The sequence below is a fragment of the Hylobates moloch genome, unplaced genomic scaffold, assembly GCF_009828535.3.
Source record: "Hylobates moloch isolate HMO894 unplaced genomic scaffold, HMol_V3 SCAFFOLD_18, whole genome shotgun sequence".
Lineage (NCBI taxonomy): Eukaryota > Metazoa > Chordata > Mammalia > Primates > Hylobatidae > Hylobates > Hylobates moloch.
In genome coordinates, this window is record NW_026652293.1 from 79,833,571 (window position 1) to 79,851,159 (window position 17,589).

Below are 17,589 nucleotides of genomic sequence, written 5' to 3' on the forward strand. Positions count from 1 at the left end.
CCCCCCGCCCCACTCCTATGTAACTGCTCCTATCAGCAAATTCTGAGAATTCTGGGGACTCTGATAAGTCCTCAGAAATTATCCAGTAGCGTATTATCTAATTGAGTTGAAACCAAGGCCAGGAAAGAGGAAGGACCTAGAGCGCTGGAAGAATTTCTGGGCCCCAACCCTTTGTTCTCACTCCCAGTTTCGGGTCTCCTTCTACCAGGGACTGATGCAAGACTGTCTAGAATTCCAGAGCCTTCTCGATGTTCGGGTCAGACCTCCATGCTCTCCAGCACCACTCCTCCTCAACCCTCTCCAGGGGTCCCCTGGCCTCGCACGGATCCCCCTCCCCGGCCTCCACCTCCCCATCCCCAGTAAGTGCAAGCAGCTTTCCGGGGCAGGCAGCTGCCCTACACCTGGTGCTTACGGGGAAGTGGGAGAACGGGCAGGCGGCTGCAGCGGGGGTCTGCAAGGTGCACCCGCGCAGAAATTTCGGAGGTGGGGTTGAGTCTCACAAGCTCCTCTCCGCCAGGCTGGGCCGTGGCGGACGCCGGCTCCCCCATCACCGCTCGGCAGCTTTGGCCCACGAAGACCTGCGGCCCTGGCTCCCTTGGAGGGGTGCAGCCGGGGTCTCACCCAGTTCCCGGCATAAATGAACGGGAGAGGCCTAGGGGTGAATGTTTATCTCCACAATCCTGTGCAGATCATTCAAATCGGGAATAACCAGAACCTCAGTCTTCCCATTTCTAGGGCGGAAAGTTGCCCTTAAAATTTTTTTAAGTAAATAAGTTTCCTAGAGGACCTCCTTTAAAGGGAAATTGGCATATTCATCCCTCAATTGTTGCAGTGATTTGTTTGTGTCAGAAATTAAATGAATAAGCCAGAGAGAACCTCTTGGACCTGCTGCGCTGAATTCACAAATGAAAATCTCATCACCGCTTGAGGGCGAGTGGCCTCTGGGGCTGAGCTCTCAGTTACCTTTAACCACGGCTCCTCACCAGGTTCCAGTGAATTTGAAAGAGGAATCCCCTTTTCTCTTTTCCAGAAACGTCGCTGATTCCCAGTGTCTTTCCTACTGAGGGCTTTTTGAAGCATTCAGAGTTCAGTTTCTCTGGATTGTTATGGGCCCAGCTTCTGGGGTCCGTCCAGTGCCACTCCATTTGAGAAGAGAATACATAGGCAGTTACCTCTCTTGGACAAAGACGTTCCGATCCATCCCCTCTGAACTTGGAAAGAAATCTCCCCCTTCTCAACAGGCCTTGCACCGTTGTTTTTCACCCTACGAGTTGTGCATGGTTTATTCAACATGGTGGGTCTCCACGGATATTTTTTAATGGAAGAGGCTGGTGGAGATTAGATGTGAGAGTGTATTGCTTTTTTTTTTTTTTTTTTGAGACGTAGTCTCACTCTGTCACCCAGGCTGGAGTGCAGTGGCATGATCTCAGCTCACTGCAATCTCTGCCTCCTGGGTTCAAGCGATTCTTCTACCTCAGCCTCCCTAGTAGCTGGGACTACAGGCGCCTGCCACTGCGCCCAGCTAATTTTTGTATTTTTAGTAGAGGCAGGGTTTCACCATATTGGCCAGGCTGGTCTCGAACTCCTGACCTTGTGATCCGCCTGCCTCGGGCTCCCAAAGTGCTGGCATTACAGGCATGAGCCACCGCGCCTGGCCGAGTGTATTGCTCTTATCTGGGAAATAACCCATAGACGTATTTCTGAAGGAGGGCTTTTCACATCTGCCAGCAGGAAGCGTGAGGGGACCATCTGCCCATCAGAAACCACTGCTTGCTTTAGCACAGCCCTTACCTCCAACAGTTTTATGGGCTCTCTTTTTTAAGGAAAGGAGACATCCTTCTCTAGTGATAGTTTTGGTTTGGGGATCCAGCAGGAGGTAGATCTGTTACAGGAAAGGGGTCCCAATCCAGACCCCCAGAGAGGGTTCTTGGATCTCAGGCAAGAGAGAATTCAGGGCAAGTCCACAATGCAAAGCAAAAGCAAGTTTATTAAGAAAGTAAAAGAAAAGAATGGCTACTCCATAAACAGCAGCCCTGAAGGCTGCTGGTTGCCCATTTTTATGGTTATTTTTTGATGATATGCTAAACAAGGGTGTATTATTCATGCCTCCCCTTTTTAGACCATACAGGGTAACTTCCTGATGTTGTCCTGGCATTTGTAAACTGTCATGGCGCTGGTGGGAGTGTAGCAGTGAGGGAGACCAGAGGTCACTCTCATCACCATCTTGGTTTTGGTGGCATTTAGCCACCTTCTTTACAGCCACCTGTTCTATCAGCATGGTTTGTATGACGTGTATCGTGTGCCTACGTCCTGTCTCATCCTATGACTTAGAATGCCTTAAGCACCTGGGAATGCAGCCCAGTAGGTCTCAGCCTCATTTTACTCAGCTCCTATTCAAGATGGAGTTGCTGTTGTTCAAACACTTCTGACAGACCCACCTCCTCGAAAGTCCTGGAAAGTGAGCGCACCTGTAACCTATCTTCAGAAAGCTATTCAAGTATACAACTTGAAAACCAGCCCAAATGACCATAGATACATTGAAATATGTATTTGAAAGTTATCCAGATGAGGCCAGGTGTGCTCATGTCCGTAATCCCAGCACTTTGGGAGCCCGAGGAGGGTGGATCACTTGAAGTCAGAAGTTCAAGACTAGCCTGGCCAACATGGTGAAACCCTGTCTCTACTAAAAATACAAAATATTAGCCGGGTGTGGTGGTGGGCGCCTGTAATCCCAGCTACTTGGGAGGCTGAGGTGGAAGAATCACTTGAACCCAGGAGGCGGAAGTTGCAGTGAGCCAAGATCATGCCATTGCACTCCAGCCTGGGCAGCAAGAGGGAAACTCCATCTCAAAAAAAAAAAAGTTATGCAGATGTACATTTTAAGAGAAAGAAGTTAGAGGTTATACTTACCCAGTTGTTATAAATACCTTAAAAGAAAAAAAAATAGTTTTTTTGACTCTGGAAAACAAAACATACAAATCAGTAATGTTTCAAACAAAAAAATTATTAAAAATTAATTTCAGTCCAGTGTAATTAATTCTTGTTCTGCTTGATGTTAGGTTAGCAATTTTATGAGCTCAGGTTTTTTGTTTTTTGGGTTTTTTTTAAGTTCTGGAAATTTTTACAATCTCTGTGTTGCCGGGCACGTCAGTGACTCATGCCTGTAATCAAGCACTTTAGGAGGCTGACGCGGGAGGATCACTTGAGGCCGGGAGTTTAACACCAGCCAGGGCTTACGCTTTATGGACACACAAGGCTTTGCACTGTGGACTTGCCCTGAATTCTTTCTTGCCTGAGATCCAAGAATCCTCTCTGGGGGTCTGGATTGGGACCCCTTTCCTGTAACAGATCTACCTCCTGGCGGATCCCCAAACTAAATCCAAGCCTCACCACAGCCATCTGTCTAGACCCCAGAATCTAAAGGCTCAACACCAGAGACATAAGCTTATGGACAAATCAAGCAAGTATTCAAAATGTCACAAAACAACTGTTTTATGACTTTGAAACATCTAGCAGAGGCTGGGTATGGTGGCTCACACCTGTAATCCCAGCACTTTGGGAGGCCAAAGCTGGAGGATCACTTGAGCCCAGGAGCTCTAGACCAGCTTGGGCCACACAGTGAGACCCTGTATCTACAAAAAAATTTAAGAATTAGCCAGGCCTAGTGACACCCACCTGTAGTCCCAGCTACTTGGGAGGCTGAGGTGGGAGGATCACTTGAGCCCAGGAGGTTGAAGCTGCAGTGAGCCATGATTGCACCACTGCACCCCAGCCTGGGTGACAGAGTGAGACCCTATCTCAAAAATAAAATAAAATTTTAGCCATGAGACTGAAAAAACTCACTAATTTAAAAGGACATTTGGGGCCAGGAGTAGTGGCTCACACCTGTAATCCCAACTGATATGGTTTGGCTGTGTCCCCACCCAAATCTGATGTTGAATTGTAGCTCCCATAATTCCCACATGTTGTGGGAGGGACCTGGTGGGAGAGACCTGAGTCATGGGGGCGTTTTCCCCCATACCATTCTCGTGGTTAGTGAGTAAGTCTCATGAGATCTGATGGTTTTGTAAAGGGAAACCCCTTTCACTTGGCTCCCTTTCTCTCTGTTGCCTGCTGCCATGTAAGATGTGCCTTTTGCCTTCCACCATGACTGTGAAGCCTCCTCAGACATGTGGAACTGTCAGTCCATTAAGCCTCTTTTTCTTTATAATTTACCCAGTTTTAGGTATGTCTTTATCAGCTATGTGAAAATGACTAATACATCAACTCTTGAAGGGGCCAAGACAGGAGGATCGCTTGTGGCCTGAAGTTTGAGACCAGCCTGGGCAAAATAGCCAGACCTCATCTCTACCAAAAAATTAAAAAAAAAAAAAAAAGCTGGGTGTGATGGTATGTGCCTGCGTTCCCAGTTGCTTGGGAGGCTGAGGTGGGCGGAGTCCCTCCAGCCCAGAAGTTGGAGGTTGCAGTGAGGTGTGATTGCACCACTGCGCTCCAGTGTGGGTGACAGACTGACACTCTGTTTCTAAAGAAAAAATAATAATAAAAATAAATGAAAGGACAGTTGGATTAAAACTGTGGCTCTGTAAATGGAACAAGTTAATCTGTCCCACATAGCTGAGTTGTAGAGAATATAGGGCAGCAAATCTATACCTCAAAGCACAGAGAGAGAATTTAAGCTTTTTTTTTTTTTTTGGTGAGACGGACTCTCACTCTGTCACCCAGGCTGAAGTGCAGTGGCGTGATCTCAGCTCACTGCAACTTCTACCTCCCAGGTTCAAGCGATTCTCCTGCTTCAGCCTCCCAAGTAGCTGGGATTACAGGCGCCTGCCACCACACCTGGCTAATTTTTGTTTTTGTTTTTGTGTTTTTTTGAGGCAGAATCTCACGCTGTTGCCCAGGTTGGAGTGCAGTGGCGCGATCTCGGCTCACTGCAACCTCTGCCTCCTGGGTTCAAGCAATTCTTCTGCCTCAGCCTCCTGAGTAGCTGGGATTACAGGCGTGTGCCACCATGCCTGGCTAATTTTTTTTGTGTGTATTTTTAGTAGAGACAGGGTTTCACTGTGTTAGCCAGGATGGTCTTGATCTCCTGACCTTGTGATCTGCCCGCCTCAGCCTCCCAAAGTGCTGGGATTACAGGCGTGAGCCACCCTGCCCAGCCTAATTTTTGTATTTCTAGTAGAGACAGGGTTTCGCCATGTTGGTCAGACTGATCTTGAACTCCTGACCTTAAGTGATCCACCTGCGTTGGCCTCCCATAGTGCTGGGATTACAGGTATGAGCCACTGCACCTGGCCAAATTTAAACATTTTTAAGAAGAAATTTGTGTGTGTTAGGTAAAGGGAGGTTAAAAATGGATGCCAAGGTAACACAGAATCATAGGAATTGACAAGAGCATATAAGGAGACCAATTTTAGGTAGTTTCCAATTTAGTACCTATTAGAAATGGGTTCCCTTAATCATTGTATCCCTCCCCCAGTTCAGACAGAGCTGAACTCCCATTTCCAAATGGGTAGTTTCCGATTTGGTCTTCATTTTCCAGCTGGACCACTGAGCTCAGTGCAGAGCCTGTTAATGAATAGGGCCAACAAAGCATTTGCAGTTTTCAAGGCCTAATACTTATATATTTGAAAAGCAAGCACAGCTGGAAGGCAGAACACCTAGATCCTCAGAAATCAAAGACTGTGTATTTACAGGGAGTCCTGGGTGTCTCAGAGCCGTGTTAAAAGCCCAGGAGGGGAATGTCGTGGGCCAGGCTGAGCAGCACTCCCACAGTGCACCTTGCTGCGAAGGTATTGCCCCTGGGCTGGCGGGTGGCCCAGTGCCAGTCAGCCCACCGTGTCATCAGCCCATCTCTCATGGGTATCTTTTTTTTCAGTATTAAGTGTTCCTACAGTCTCCAAGTTTCCAAACTTCACATTTCTTATCTAAACGTTCAAAGAAATAAGTAGTCCCCTATAGTAATAACCATTTGCAACAATTGCAGTCAGCCACCTCCAAAATTACACTTGCCAGTGACTCACCAGCCAGAACACACCCAAAGGTAACGTGCTCTCTTACAATACAAAATACTCCTGGTACCCATAAAAGCCAAAAAATATCAGGAAAGTCAGACCGGGTGCAGTGACTCATGCCTATAATCCCAGCACTTTGAGGGGCTGAGGCAGGAGGATCACTTGAGCCCAGGAGTTTAAGAACAGCCAGGGCAACATGGTGAAAACCTGTCAGTACAAAAAAATTAGCCAGGTGTGTGGTGATGTGCGCCTGTTGTCCCAGCTAATTGGGAGGCTGAGGTGGGAGGATCACCTGAGCCTGGGAGTTTGAGGCTGTAGTGAGCCATGATCATCATAGGAACAGAAGGCAGAGAAATTCTGGGAGGGCAGTTCCCCAGCCAGGGCCCCACGTTCAATCTGAAAAGCCTGATACTGCCGCCCAAAGTGAGAACTTACATCCCTGTTTTCCCATTCAAATGGTGCCTTTTCCAAAACCACCTGTGGCCTGCCCTGCCCCCCATCCGGTGCCCATAAAAACCCCAGGCTCAACTGTCAGAGAGAGGTGAAGCAGCTGGACGTCGCAGACTATGGTTGGATATCATTGAGAAGTGGCTTGACTTCAGAAGGACAGCTTGACAGCATAGCTTTAGAGAGGAGTCCAGCTGGGGATGGCCAGACTTCAAGGGAAGACTACCTTCCTGCTCCATCCTCTTTTCAGCTCCCTTTGCCACTGAGAGCCACTTTCACTGGCAATAAAATCCCCTACATTTACCATCTTTTTGTTCATGTGACCTGATTCCTCCTGGACACCAGACAGGAACTCAGGTGCCATTGAGTGTGAGTGCAAAAGGCTGTCACACTGACCCTCCACTGAGCCGTTAACACTGAAGCTGGCCATGGACGGCAAAGCTAAAAGGGCACTGTAAGACTTCCTCTGGGGCTTCAGGCATTGTGGGCACTCTCCCCTAAATGCTGCTGTGGGGCCAGTATGGAGTTCGCTTTTGCTCACTCAGGCTTCTGCACCCACTCACTGGTGCTCCCTCTCCGAGCAGTGGAGCCGTGAGTGAATGGAGTTTGCCCCTGCCGGTGCCAAAGCAGCTGGCTGGTTCTAGCACCTGTGCATCCCAGTTTCTGCCCACAAAAGGGTCAAGGAAATATCCTGCTTCAATTGTGTGAGAAAACATTTTCACTGGTCCATTTTCAAGGCCTGATAAATCTAAGCACTGGCAGCCAGTCTGTAAATGTAACAAACCACATGGCTCATGCACCCAGAAGGTCACAATAAGCAGAATGTAGAGGAGGGGTCAGTCCATAAAAGGGAAGAAAGTTTCGTTATAGGGAAATCGAAACTGAAGTGGGAGCTGGGCGCAGTGGCTCACGCCTGTAATCCCAGCATCTTGGGAGGCCGAGGCAGGTGGATCACCTGAGGTCAGGAGTTCAAGACTAGCCTGGCCAACATGGTGAAACCCCATCTCTACTAAAAATACAGAAATTAGCCAGGTGTGGTGGCACATGCCTGTAATCCCAGCTACTCAGGAGGCTGAGGCAGGAGAATTGCTTGAACCCAGGAGGCAGAGGTTGCAGTTTGCCAAGATTGTGCCATTGCACTCCAGCCTGGGTGACAGAGTGAGACTCTATCTCAAAAAAAAGAAAAAGAAAAAAGAAACTTAAGCAGGGAAGGAGACTGGGGTATAACCTTACAAGGGGGACAATGAAACTTAGATGACATCCAGGAAGATTGTAACCCCGTAGTACTCGACCAATGAGGAACTAGCGGAGAGACTTGTGTGCTAGGAGATAAATTACCTGTTGTGACTGCCCTGATTGTGCCTGCCCACCAGACACCCGATCTTGCAAGACTGTTACTAAAAGTCTCCTTTTCACTGTTCTTCAGGCCTCTAAGTCCATTCTTTGGATTTGGACAGGTGAGTGTGTTTCTCACAAACCTGGGGGCCCATCTGGGATCCATGTGCCTGTGTGAAGTGGGACTTCGGCCGAGAGGGGAGATGTGTCCCACCCAATTTAGGTGGCCCGTTCTGTCTGGGTGTCCCAGCTCCCCACAGAAGGCATAAACAAACCAGAGACTGTTATTCAGGAGGCAGCAGAGGCAACACAGGGAGAAAAGCAGGCACCGCGGAAACCAGGCAAACTCATGCACCAGCCAAAGTAGGAAAATTGGACTATAAGTACTGCCTTGGTGGTGGGGCATTTTTGGAGGTCTCAGGGTGTGCGAGAAACCTCCAGGAAGGGAGGTTGAGTACACAGGGAAAAACTCAGACACAGAGACTGGCAGAAAATGGGAGACAGGAATTCTAGGCCTGGTAGCCAAAGAGACTCCCTCTGACATCCCCCTGGACAGTCCTTTGGGGAGATTGTTGCAGGTTTGGTGGAACAACCCTCGAACCAGGGACAAGGAAAAGAAAAAGACGATAAAGTATTGCTGTTTTGTCTGGCCCAAAGACCCCATTCGTAAGCCTTCTGTCTTTTGGCCTAAGTTTGGCTCAGATGAGGATTGGGTGTTCTGATCGGTATTTAATTCTCTATGTAAATAATAAAAGCCCATCCTCACAAGAAGAGATAGGTTACTCTCTGCTGAATCAAGGAATTAGCCCCCATGATCCCCCTCAAAGAAGAAGAAAAGGAGCCTAATGAAGAGCCCTCACCCAGTGAAAAGCCCTGGACCCCCCCATCATGCTTGCCCCTCCATACGTCTCATAAAAAAGGGGACAGGAAGATCAAGGGGCAGCAGGAGGGTTAGAGGAAGAAAGACCCAGAGACCATGGGGGAACCAAACCAACTGCTCCTTTAAATCCTTATCTAAATTTAAGAGAAGAATTAGAAGAGTGTAAGAGGGATGTTGAGAACTTCCCTGTCCCTTCCACACAGCAGGCATCTAGCATGTTCCCTCTTAGAGAAGTTCCCATGGGACAGGGAGAGATTGGCTTTGTAAACGTGCCTCTTGCAAGTACTGAAGTTAGGAATTTCAAGAAGGAAATGAAGCCACTCCTCGAAGAGCCCCTGGGTTTAGCAGACCAGCTGGACCAATTCCTAGGACCAGCTTTTACACTTGGGCTGAAATGATGTCTATCATGAATATCCTGTTCACGGGAGAAGAAAGGGGAATGATTAGGAGAGTGGCCGTGACCAGTGGGGAGAAGCAACACCCTCCTGGGCAGGGAGTGCTGCCAGCTGAACAAAAACTTCCAAATGTCAATCCCAATGGGATAATAATGATCCCAGGGACTGGGCCCAAATGCAGCACCTCAGGGAAATAATAATTCAAGGGATCAAAGAATCCACTCCTAGGACATAAAATGTCTCAAAGGCATTTGCAATTCAACAAGAAAAAGAGAAGACTCCCTCCACATTTCTGCAGAGGCTCAGAGATGAGAAAATACTCCAGATCATATCCGGGGACCCAGCAGGGCAAGGCCTTTTGCAGATTAACTTTGTTACCAAGAGCTGGCCTGACATTACAAAAAAAAAAAAAAAAAATTACAAAAGATTGATGGATGGAATGAGAAACCGATTGAGGAATTACTGAGTGAAGCTCGGAAGGTCTTTGTGAAAAGAGAGGAAGAGAAGCAGAAACAGAAAGTGAACATCATGATTTCCACTGTGTTAGAGGTAGCCAAAAAAAAGATTAGCTCAAGATCCCCCGCAAATGAGACAAGGGAATGATAGGTTTCGACACAGAGAAAGAAGAGAAATGCAGGGGAAAGCTCCTAAGACTATGAGTGGCTAGATGTTACAAGTGTGGAAAGCCAGAGCATCTTAAGAGAGAATGTCCTAAATGGAAAAAAGAAGAAGAGATGATCCCCGTCATGACTGCTGATGAATACGATGGGGTCAGGGCTTCCTTCTGAGTAGGTCCCACCAAGAACCCTTGATAAATTGGAAGGCAGGACCTGAGGGGGAAGAAGTGACATTTTTGTTGACACCAGGGCGGCTCACTCCTCCCTAATCCACCAACCAAAGGGTACAGAACTCTTTAAGGAAAAATGGAAAGTATTAGGGGTAAAAGGGGAGGGATTACAGGTTCTGATAATCAAGAAAATGTTAATTAGACTGGGACCAGAACAAATTGAGGGGTCACTCTTATATATTCCTGAAGCAGGAACTAACCTCCTGGGTAGAGACCTGATTGTGAGATTCAGTTTAGGATTAGGGATAGAGGAAGGACAAATAAAAGTAATGATGGGCCTCCTAACAGAGGGGGAGGGAAGAAAAATTAATCCCCTTTTGTGGTTTGGGAAAGGCAACAGGGGACAGTTAGAAATCACACCCTTACAGATTGAACTAAAACAACCAGGAGAAGTAGTTTGCAGAAAACAATATCCCATTTCTATTGAAGGGAGAAAAGATCTCCAACCAGTAGAGGGATTAATTAAAAATGGACTGTTAGAACACTGCATGTCACCATATAATACTCTAATTTTTTTTTGAGATGGAGTTTCACTCTTGTCATCCAGGCTGGAGTGCAATGGCATGATCTCAGCTCACTGCATCCTCCACCTCCCAGGTTCAAGCAATTCTTCTGCCTCAGCCTCCTGAGTAGCTGGGTGCTTGCCACCACACCCAGCAAATTTCTTTTTGTAGTTTTAGTAGAGACGGGCTTTCACCACATTGGCCAGGCTGGTCTGGAACTCCTGACCTCAGGTAATCCACCCGCCTCAGCCTCCCAAAGTGCTGGGATTACGTGCTTCAGCCTGTGCCTGGCCAATACTCTAATTCTTTGTGTCGCTTATCTGGGAGGGAGAGATTCTGTGTCTGTTCCCAGCCATCTTTTTGCAGCTGCAGGCATCTCCCACCTCCCCCCGACCCCAGTCAGCTTTAGCTTCCCTATCTTAATGTGCCTAAAGGGAAAGGAATGTGCTTATTGAGGCCCACTGTTTATACTGGGCCCAACTATCTGAGTGTGAAGTTTGGTGTTTACCCAGGAGACGTCCCCCGCCTCCTTCTATGCTTAAGTTGTTTATCTGTAGTTTATAGCCTGAACTTTCAGGCTACCCTTTGTTAGAGGAGAAGTGATTTCTCTGAACTGCACGAAGTTAGAAAGGAAGCTATTTCAAGAGTGTTAAGGGGAATTATGGAAGGTTTACAAATTTGATGGGATTATCACACCCCTTGGCATCCTGTGGAAAGGTAAAAAGAATAAACCAAACTCTCAAGAAGCATCTCACCAAACTAAACTTAGAAACTAAAGTGACTTGGACCAAATGTCTCCCATGGCTTTAGGATTAAGATTTGGACAGTCCCCAGGAAAGACTTGGGATTGTCCCCTACACGTTATTATATGGACTCCCATATTTGGGCAGGGCTACAGACCCTCCCACTATGGAAACCAAAAACCACTTCTTAAGAAACTATATACTGGCCGCATCCTCCGCCCTGTCATCCCTCAGGTTAAAAGGTCTTCTCACTCAAGCTCTGCCTCTTGAGTTCATAGTTCACTACGTCCAGCCTGGCAACTTGGTGCTAAGATTTGGAAAGAAGACAAGCTGCACCCAAGCTGGGAAGGTCCCTCTCAAGTGCCCCTGTCCCTGAGACAGCCCTGCGAACAGCTGAATGCGGGTGGACTCACTACACTGGAATCAAGAGACTGGTAAAAGAGACCTGGAAAGGGAAGGAGAAAGAACAGTGGGAAGTGCGTGGGTCACCTGACGAACACTTAAAGTTAACTCTGAGAAAAATTTACAAAGAAAGAGTGGGCTGGCTGCATTTCTGAAAGGTAATAAGGCTGGGATGGGTTACTCTACAAAGAGCAGAAGGTCAAAATGGAAACTGGCAGGGGACTCCCCACTACCCAATCAGGTGGGTGATTAATATGATTAAGACGGTAGCACCCCAAACTATAAGATTTGATGCCTGTCAGGTTTTACCTTGTGGGAATTTAGAAAATCAGAGACAGCTCTCGCAGGCAGATAAATATCTTTGCCTTGAACCAGATGCAGGTTACAGTAGGGCATCACCCTTCCCCGGCTGGGAGGATGAATGGTGCACTACCCAATTTCAGGGTTGGACAGTAAACATGGCGTGGGTAACTCCAAACTGGAAACGCTTGAAGCATAAACTACCTCTGTCCGAGCGCTCCCCACCAAATAACTGCCAGAATTTAGAATGCCATCCTATACTCATCACCCTTGACAGTTCAGCCTTTCTAGACCAAGAGCCAAAAGTAGCATCTCAGGTATCTGGGTTAGGAGAAGACATCACAAGGAAAGACCCCCCAGGGCGATTTGATCTCAGGCTAATCAAGAACTCAACCTCCCGTTTGCCTGGAACTACTACAACCCCAGACCCGAATAAACACTTTAGTCTACCAAATATTAACCCTAAAATGGTAACAATAATTGAGGTAAAGGATCTAAGACAAACCTTAGAAATGGAGACAGGGTATGGGGATGTGAATGCCTGGGTCAAATGGGTCATATTTTCGGTACAAGCCCTCAACAAGAGTAACTGCTATGTGTGTGCTGCAGGACCACCTCAGGCACAGGTGGTTCCGTTTCCCCTGGGATGGAATACTGATCCTAGAGGAATGTGTTGCGTGTTGGCTCTACACCAGCACAAGGATGCACAGGGAAGTAAGACTTGTAAGAGTCTGTCATTGCTCTTTCCTGCATGTGGAGCTCAGATCCCAGAGCAATCCCCTCGTTCTCTACAGGGAATATGAACTACTCCTGTTGCCTCTCTAGGCAGGGCCGGAGGTCCATAAGCCTGTGGGAGAACTCTCAACTTGTACCCACATCCCAAACATCACTGGTGAGTCGGGCAATGGCAATTACTCAGCTCTCCGTACACCCCGGGCTGATGTCTGGTAGTATTAAAGGAAAAGGAACCTACGTAACCTGTTACTGTCCAATTGGACCAGGACTTGTGCTTTAGTCTCATTGGCCATTCCCTTCACCCTGGCATTCCATGAGATACCCCAAAATACACATGGCCCCTGAAACCAGAGAGATTTCACAAATTCTTTTAATCCCAATGTGTATGTTGACTCAATAGGAGTCCCTGGTGGGGGTGGGGGTTGCCTAATAAATTTAAGGCCCGAAACCCAATAGCTGTTGGGTTTAAGTCAGCACATTTCTGCTGGTCAACTATTAATAAGAATGTGAATTAAATTAACTACATCTATTATAATCAACAGGAATTCATCAATTATACTTGGGGTGCCCTCAAAGGATGGCTAGCCAGTTAGATGCCACCAGCTAAATGGCCTGGGAAAACAGGCTTGCGCTAGTCACGATACTAGAGAAAAAGGGAGCGCGTGTGTTATGCTGGCTGGGAAATTTTGTACTTTCATTCCCAGCAATACTGCCCCAAATGGGACCATCACAAAAGCTTTACCAGGACTAACAACTCTAGCCAACGAACTGGCAGAAAACGCTCGGAATTAATGACCCATTATGGGTTGGCTAGAAGGCTGATTTGGAAAATGGAAAGGAATTGGTAGCTTCAGTCCTTACATCTCTCATAATTGTGGCAGGATTCTTAATAGCAGTGGAATGTTGTATTATCCCTTTTTGAGGGGACTAGCACAGAAATTAATTAAAACAGCTATTAATAAACAAATATCCGTGACTTACCAGCAAAATAATCTGCCACTATTAGAAACCAAATTAAACTCACTCTCCTGTGAGGAAGAAAGTAAACAACTTCTAGAGCGATTCAAGGACCAAAAGGGTTTAAACGAAAATGAGGACAAAATAAGTAAATAGAAAAGAGGAGGGAATTGGTGAGAAAACCTTTTAAATGGTCCATTTGCAAGGCATGATAAATCTAAATACTGGCAGCCAGCCTGCAAATGTAACAAACCACATGGCTTGTGCACCCAGAAGTTCACAATAAGTGGACAGAATGTAGAGGAGTGGTCAGCTCAAAAGGGAAGAAAGTTTTGTTATTGGGAAATCAAAACTTAAGTGGGGAAGAGGACGGGGTATAACTTTATAAGGGGGATGATGAAACTTAGGTGATGTCCGGGAAGATGGTAACCCCACGGTACTTGACCAGTGAGGAACTGGGGGAGGGACTTGTGTGCTAGGACATAAATTACCTGTTGTGACTGCCCTGGTTGTGCCTGCTCACCAGACACCCGATCTTGCAAGACTGTTATTAAAAGTCTCCCTTTCGCTGTTCTTTGTGCCTCTAAGTCCATTCTTTGGGTTTGGATGGGTGAGTGTGTTTCTCACAAATGCACCACTGCACCCCTGCCTAGGTGACAGAGCCAGACCATGTCCCAAAAAAATAAAAATATCAGGGAACTCAATGCAAAAGACTGCAGTGCTTTAGACTTGAGAGTAACCTGCCTATGACCCTTGGGGCTCCATGAGGAAGACAAAAGACCCCCAAAAGGAGGGTGTATGGCACCTTGTTCTGGTTTCTCAAGGGGTCTCAGGACTGCTGGAAGTCCCCTCTAGATTTCTTCATGTGTTGTTGAAGGTGGCAGAAAGGAAGAAGGGCTAACATTCAATGGGAAAACTATTCTTAGAGGGCTCAATTTGGGAAGATTTTAAGCTTCCCAAAAAGGCCAAGGAAGTTTTACATTTTTCGCAGTAAAAATCATGCCGACAACAACAACCAAAAAGTGAACAGATGGAAGGAACATAAAATTGTTTTTTAACAAAATTTCAGTTGACTGAAAAAAATTCCCAGGGTGGGAACAGGATCCAAAGAGAAAAAGCATTGCTCTATATATTTGCCAGGGAAAAAGCCCCCAAAAAACTAAAAGAAGAAAGAAAAACAGAAGGGCCTTTTGAAAATACACAAGCAGCAAGCTTTCTGTTTCACGAGCACGTGGCCTGACGCTGGAGTGGAAAGAATTTCGGCTGCGGAGCGGCTCCACCCGCCCTGCTCGTGGGAGGGGCCTGCCTCTCCAGTTTCCCAGCAGTGGCGGGAGACACACGTTTCTTCTGCCCACGGGAGGAAGCAAGACAAAAGAAAAAAGTTGCTATCACGCTCTAAATACAAACCAGTTTTCTGTCAAAGGTACACCTAACAAATGACTCAACGCCAAGTCAAATAAGCACAAAGGGGACCAGAACCAAGAAGCCCTCGGTGGCTTTCACCAAGGTCTCCAGAGAGGAGGCAAAAGTTGCAACCCTGCCCAGATCCAAACCACTCTAGGCAGCTCAAATAAAGGAGAATTTTAGTAGCTGCAAATGGGGCTACTGTCTGGCCGTATTATCTAGAGTTTCAGCCTCTCAGCTGACTATCTGCACACAGAGGCCTGACACCCCGTATCTCCCACAGATGGAAGATTGCACGGCAGTCTGTAAGATAGGAAGCCAAAAGCTGTCTGTGGGAATAGGCGGGATTGCAAAGTGAAAGGGTATCCCAAAAGGTCAGAGTTATGCAAATACCAAACTAACTTTTTACAAATGTTTCTTTTTATTTGTTTTGTCCTGAGTTAAAAGATTTGCATTTCCAAGAGTCTGGTTTCCTGACTGGGAATCAAATCCAGGCTGTGGTGGTGAAAGCATGGAACCCTAGGCACTAGATTAGGGTGGCCCATCTTCTTTGTAAATCCCAGGGGGATCCAAAACAGGCAGCTTGGGTGCACTATATATATATATAATATATGTGATATATGCTATATATATGTTATATATTATATGTGATATATGTTACATATTATATGTGCGATATATGTTATATATTATATATGTGATATATGTTATATATTATATGTGCAATGTGTGTTATATATTATGTTATATGTTATATATTATATATGTGATATATGTTATATATATTATATGTGATATACATATTATTGAACGATATATATTATACATAGATAACATATACATATGTTATAAATATATATTTTTAATATAATATATATATGTATTTGTTTGAGACAAAGTCTCGTTCTGTCACCCAGGCTGGTGTGCAGTGTGGTGTGCTCATGGCTTACTGCAGCTTCAACCTCCCAGGCTCGAGCAGTCCTCCTGCCTACCCGTGGCTGAGTAGCTGGGACCACAGGCGTGTGTCACCATGCCTGGCTCATTTATTTTTATTTTTTTTGGTAGAGATGGGATCTCCCTGTGTTGCCCAGTCTGTTCTCAAACTCCTAGGCTCAAGCAAGCCTTCCTTGACCTCCTGAAGTGTTGGGATTACAGGCATAAATCACTGAATGCAGCTACACAAAGGATTTATAACTTAGTTGTAAATCTGATTTCTGCCTTAAAAAAAGAACTCTTGCTAAGGGAGTTTCTAAGGCTGTATATTCCTTTTGTGTCTTTTCATAGGTACCGATAAGAAAGCTGTTTAAGACAAGAACTCTTGGTGGCTGGGCGCGGTGGCTCACATCTGTAATCCCAGCACTTTGGGAGGCTGAGGCTGGTGGATCACCTGAGGTCAGGAGTTCGAGGCCAGCTAGCCAAGATGGTGAAACCCTGTCTCCACTAAAAATACAAAAAAAAAAAAAATTGGGACCGCGTGTACAGCCCACACTGCCCCACGCCGCGGGCTAGGGACACCCGGCCTGCCACCATGACTTCCAGCAAGATAGAGATGCCCGGTGAGGTGAAGGCTGACCCCGCCGCCCTCATGGCGTCCCTGCACCTCCTGCCGTCGCCCACGCCCAGCCTCGAAATCAAGTACACCAAGATCTTTATAAACAACGAGTGGCAGAACTCAAGAGAGTGGGAGAGTGTTCCCTGTCTATAATCCAGCCACAGGAGAACAGGTGTGTGAAGTTCAAGAAGCAGGCAAGGCAGATGTAGACAAAGCAGTGCAGGCAGCCCGCCTGGCTTTCTCTCTTGGTTCAGTGTGGAGAGGGATGGATGCTTCAGAAAGAGGACGTCTGTTGGATAAGCTTGCAGACTTGGTGGAACGGGACAGGGCAGTTCTTGCAACCATGGAATCCCTAAATGGTGGCAAACCATTCCTGCAAGCTTTTTATGTGGATTTGCAGGGCGTCATCAAAACCCTTCGATATTATGCGGGCTGGGCTGATAAAATTCATGGGATGACCATTCCTGTAGATGGAGACTATTTTACCTTTACAAGACATGAACCCATTGGAGTGTGTGGACAGATCATCCCATGGAACTTCCCCCTGCTGATGTTTGCCTGGAAAATTGCTCCAGCTTTGTGCTGTGGCAATACAGTAGTTATTAAGCCAGCAGAGCAAACACCACTCAGTGCACTCTACATGGGAGCCCTCATCAAGGAGGCTGCCTTTCCTCCCGGGGTCATCAATATTTTGCCAGGATATGGGCCAACGGCTGGGGCAGCAATAGCTTCTCACATTGGCATAGACAAGATTGCATTCACGGGGTCTACTGAGCACATCTCTTCAGACTAGCCACATTTCAAGTTCTCCATTGCCATGTGTGCTATCGTATTGGACAGCACAGATCTAGAAATGTTTTATGAGTTGATACAGAGTTTTAAACTGACTCACAGTAGTAAATTTAATAAAAGATTTATTAATAAACTTGAATATTAATTAATTCAAAAAAAATTACCTGGGCATAGTGATGCGCACCTGTAATCTCAGCTACTGGGGAGGCTGAGGCAGGAGAATCGCTTGAACCCGGGACGCTGAAGTTGCAGTGAGCAGAGATTGCACCACTGCAGTCCAGCCTGG

General features: G+C 46.6%; 1 pseudogene; it reads left to right on the forward strand.

The window, feature by feature from the left end:
- The window catches only part of LOC116457335 (retinal dehydrogenase 2-like), a 27,498-nt pseudogene extending 10,155 nt beyond the window's left edge, over positions 1-17,343 (forward strand).
- The last annotated feature ends 246 nt before the right edge of the window (positions 17,344-17,589 follow it).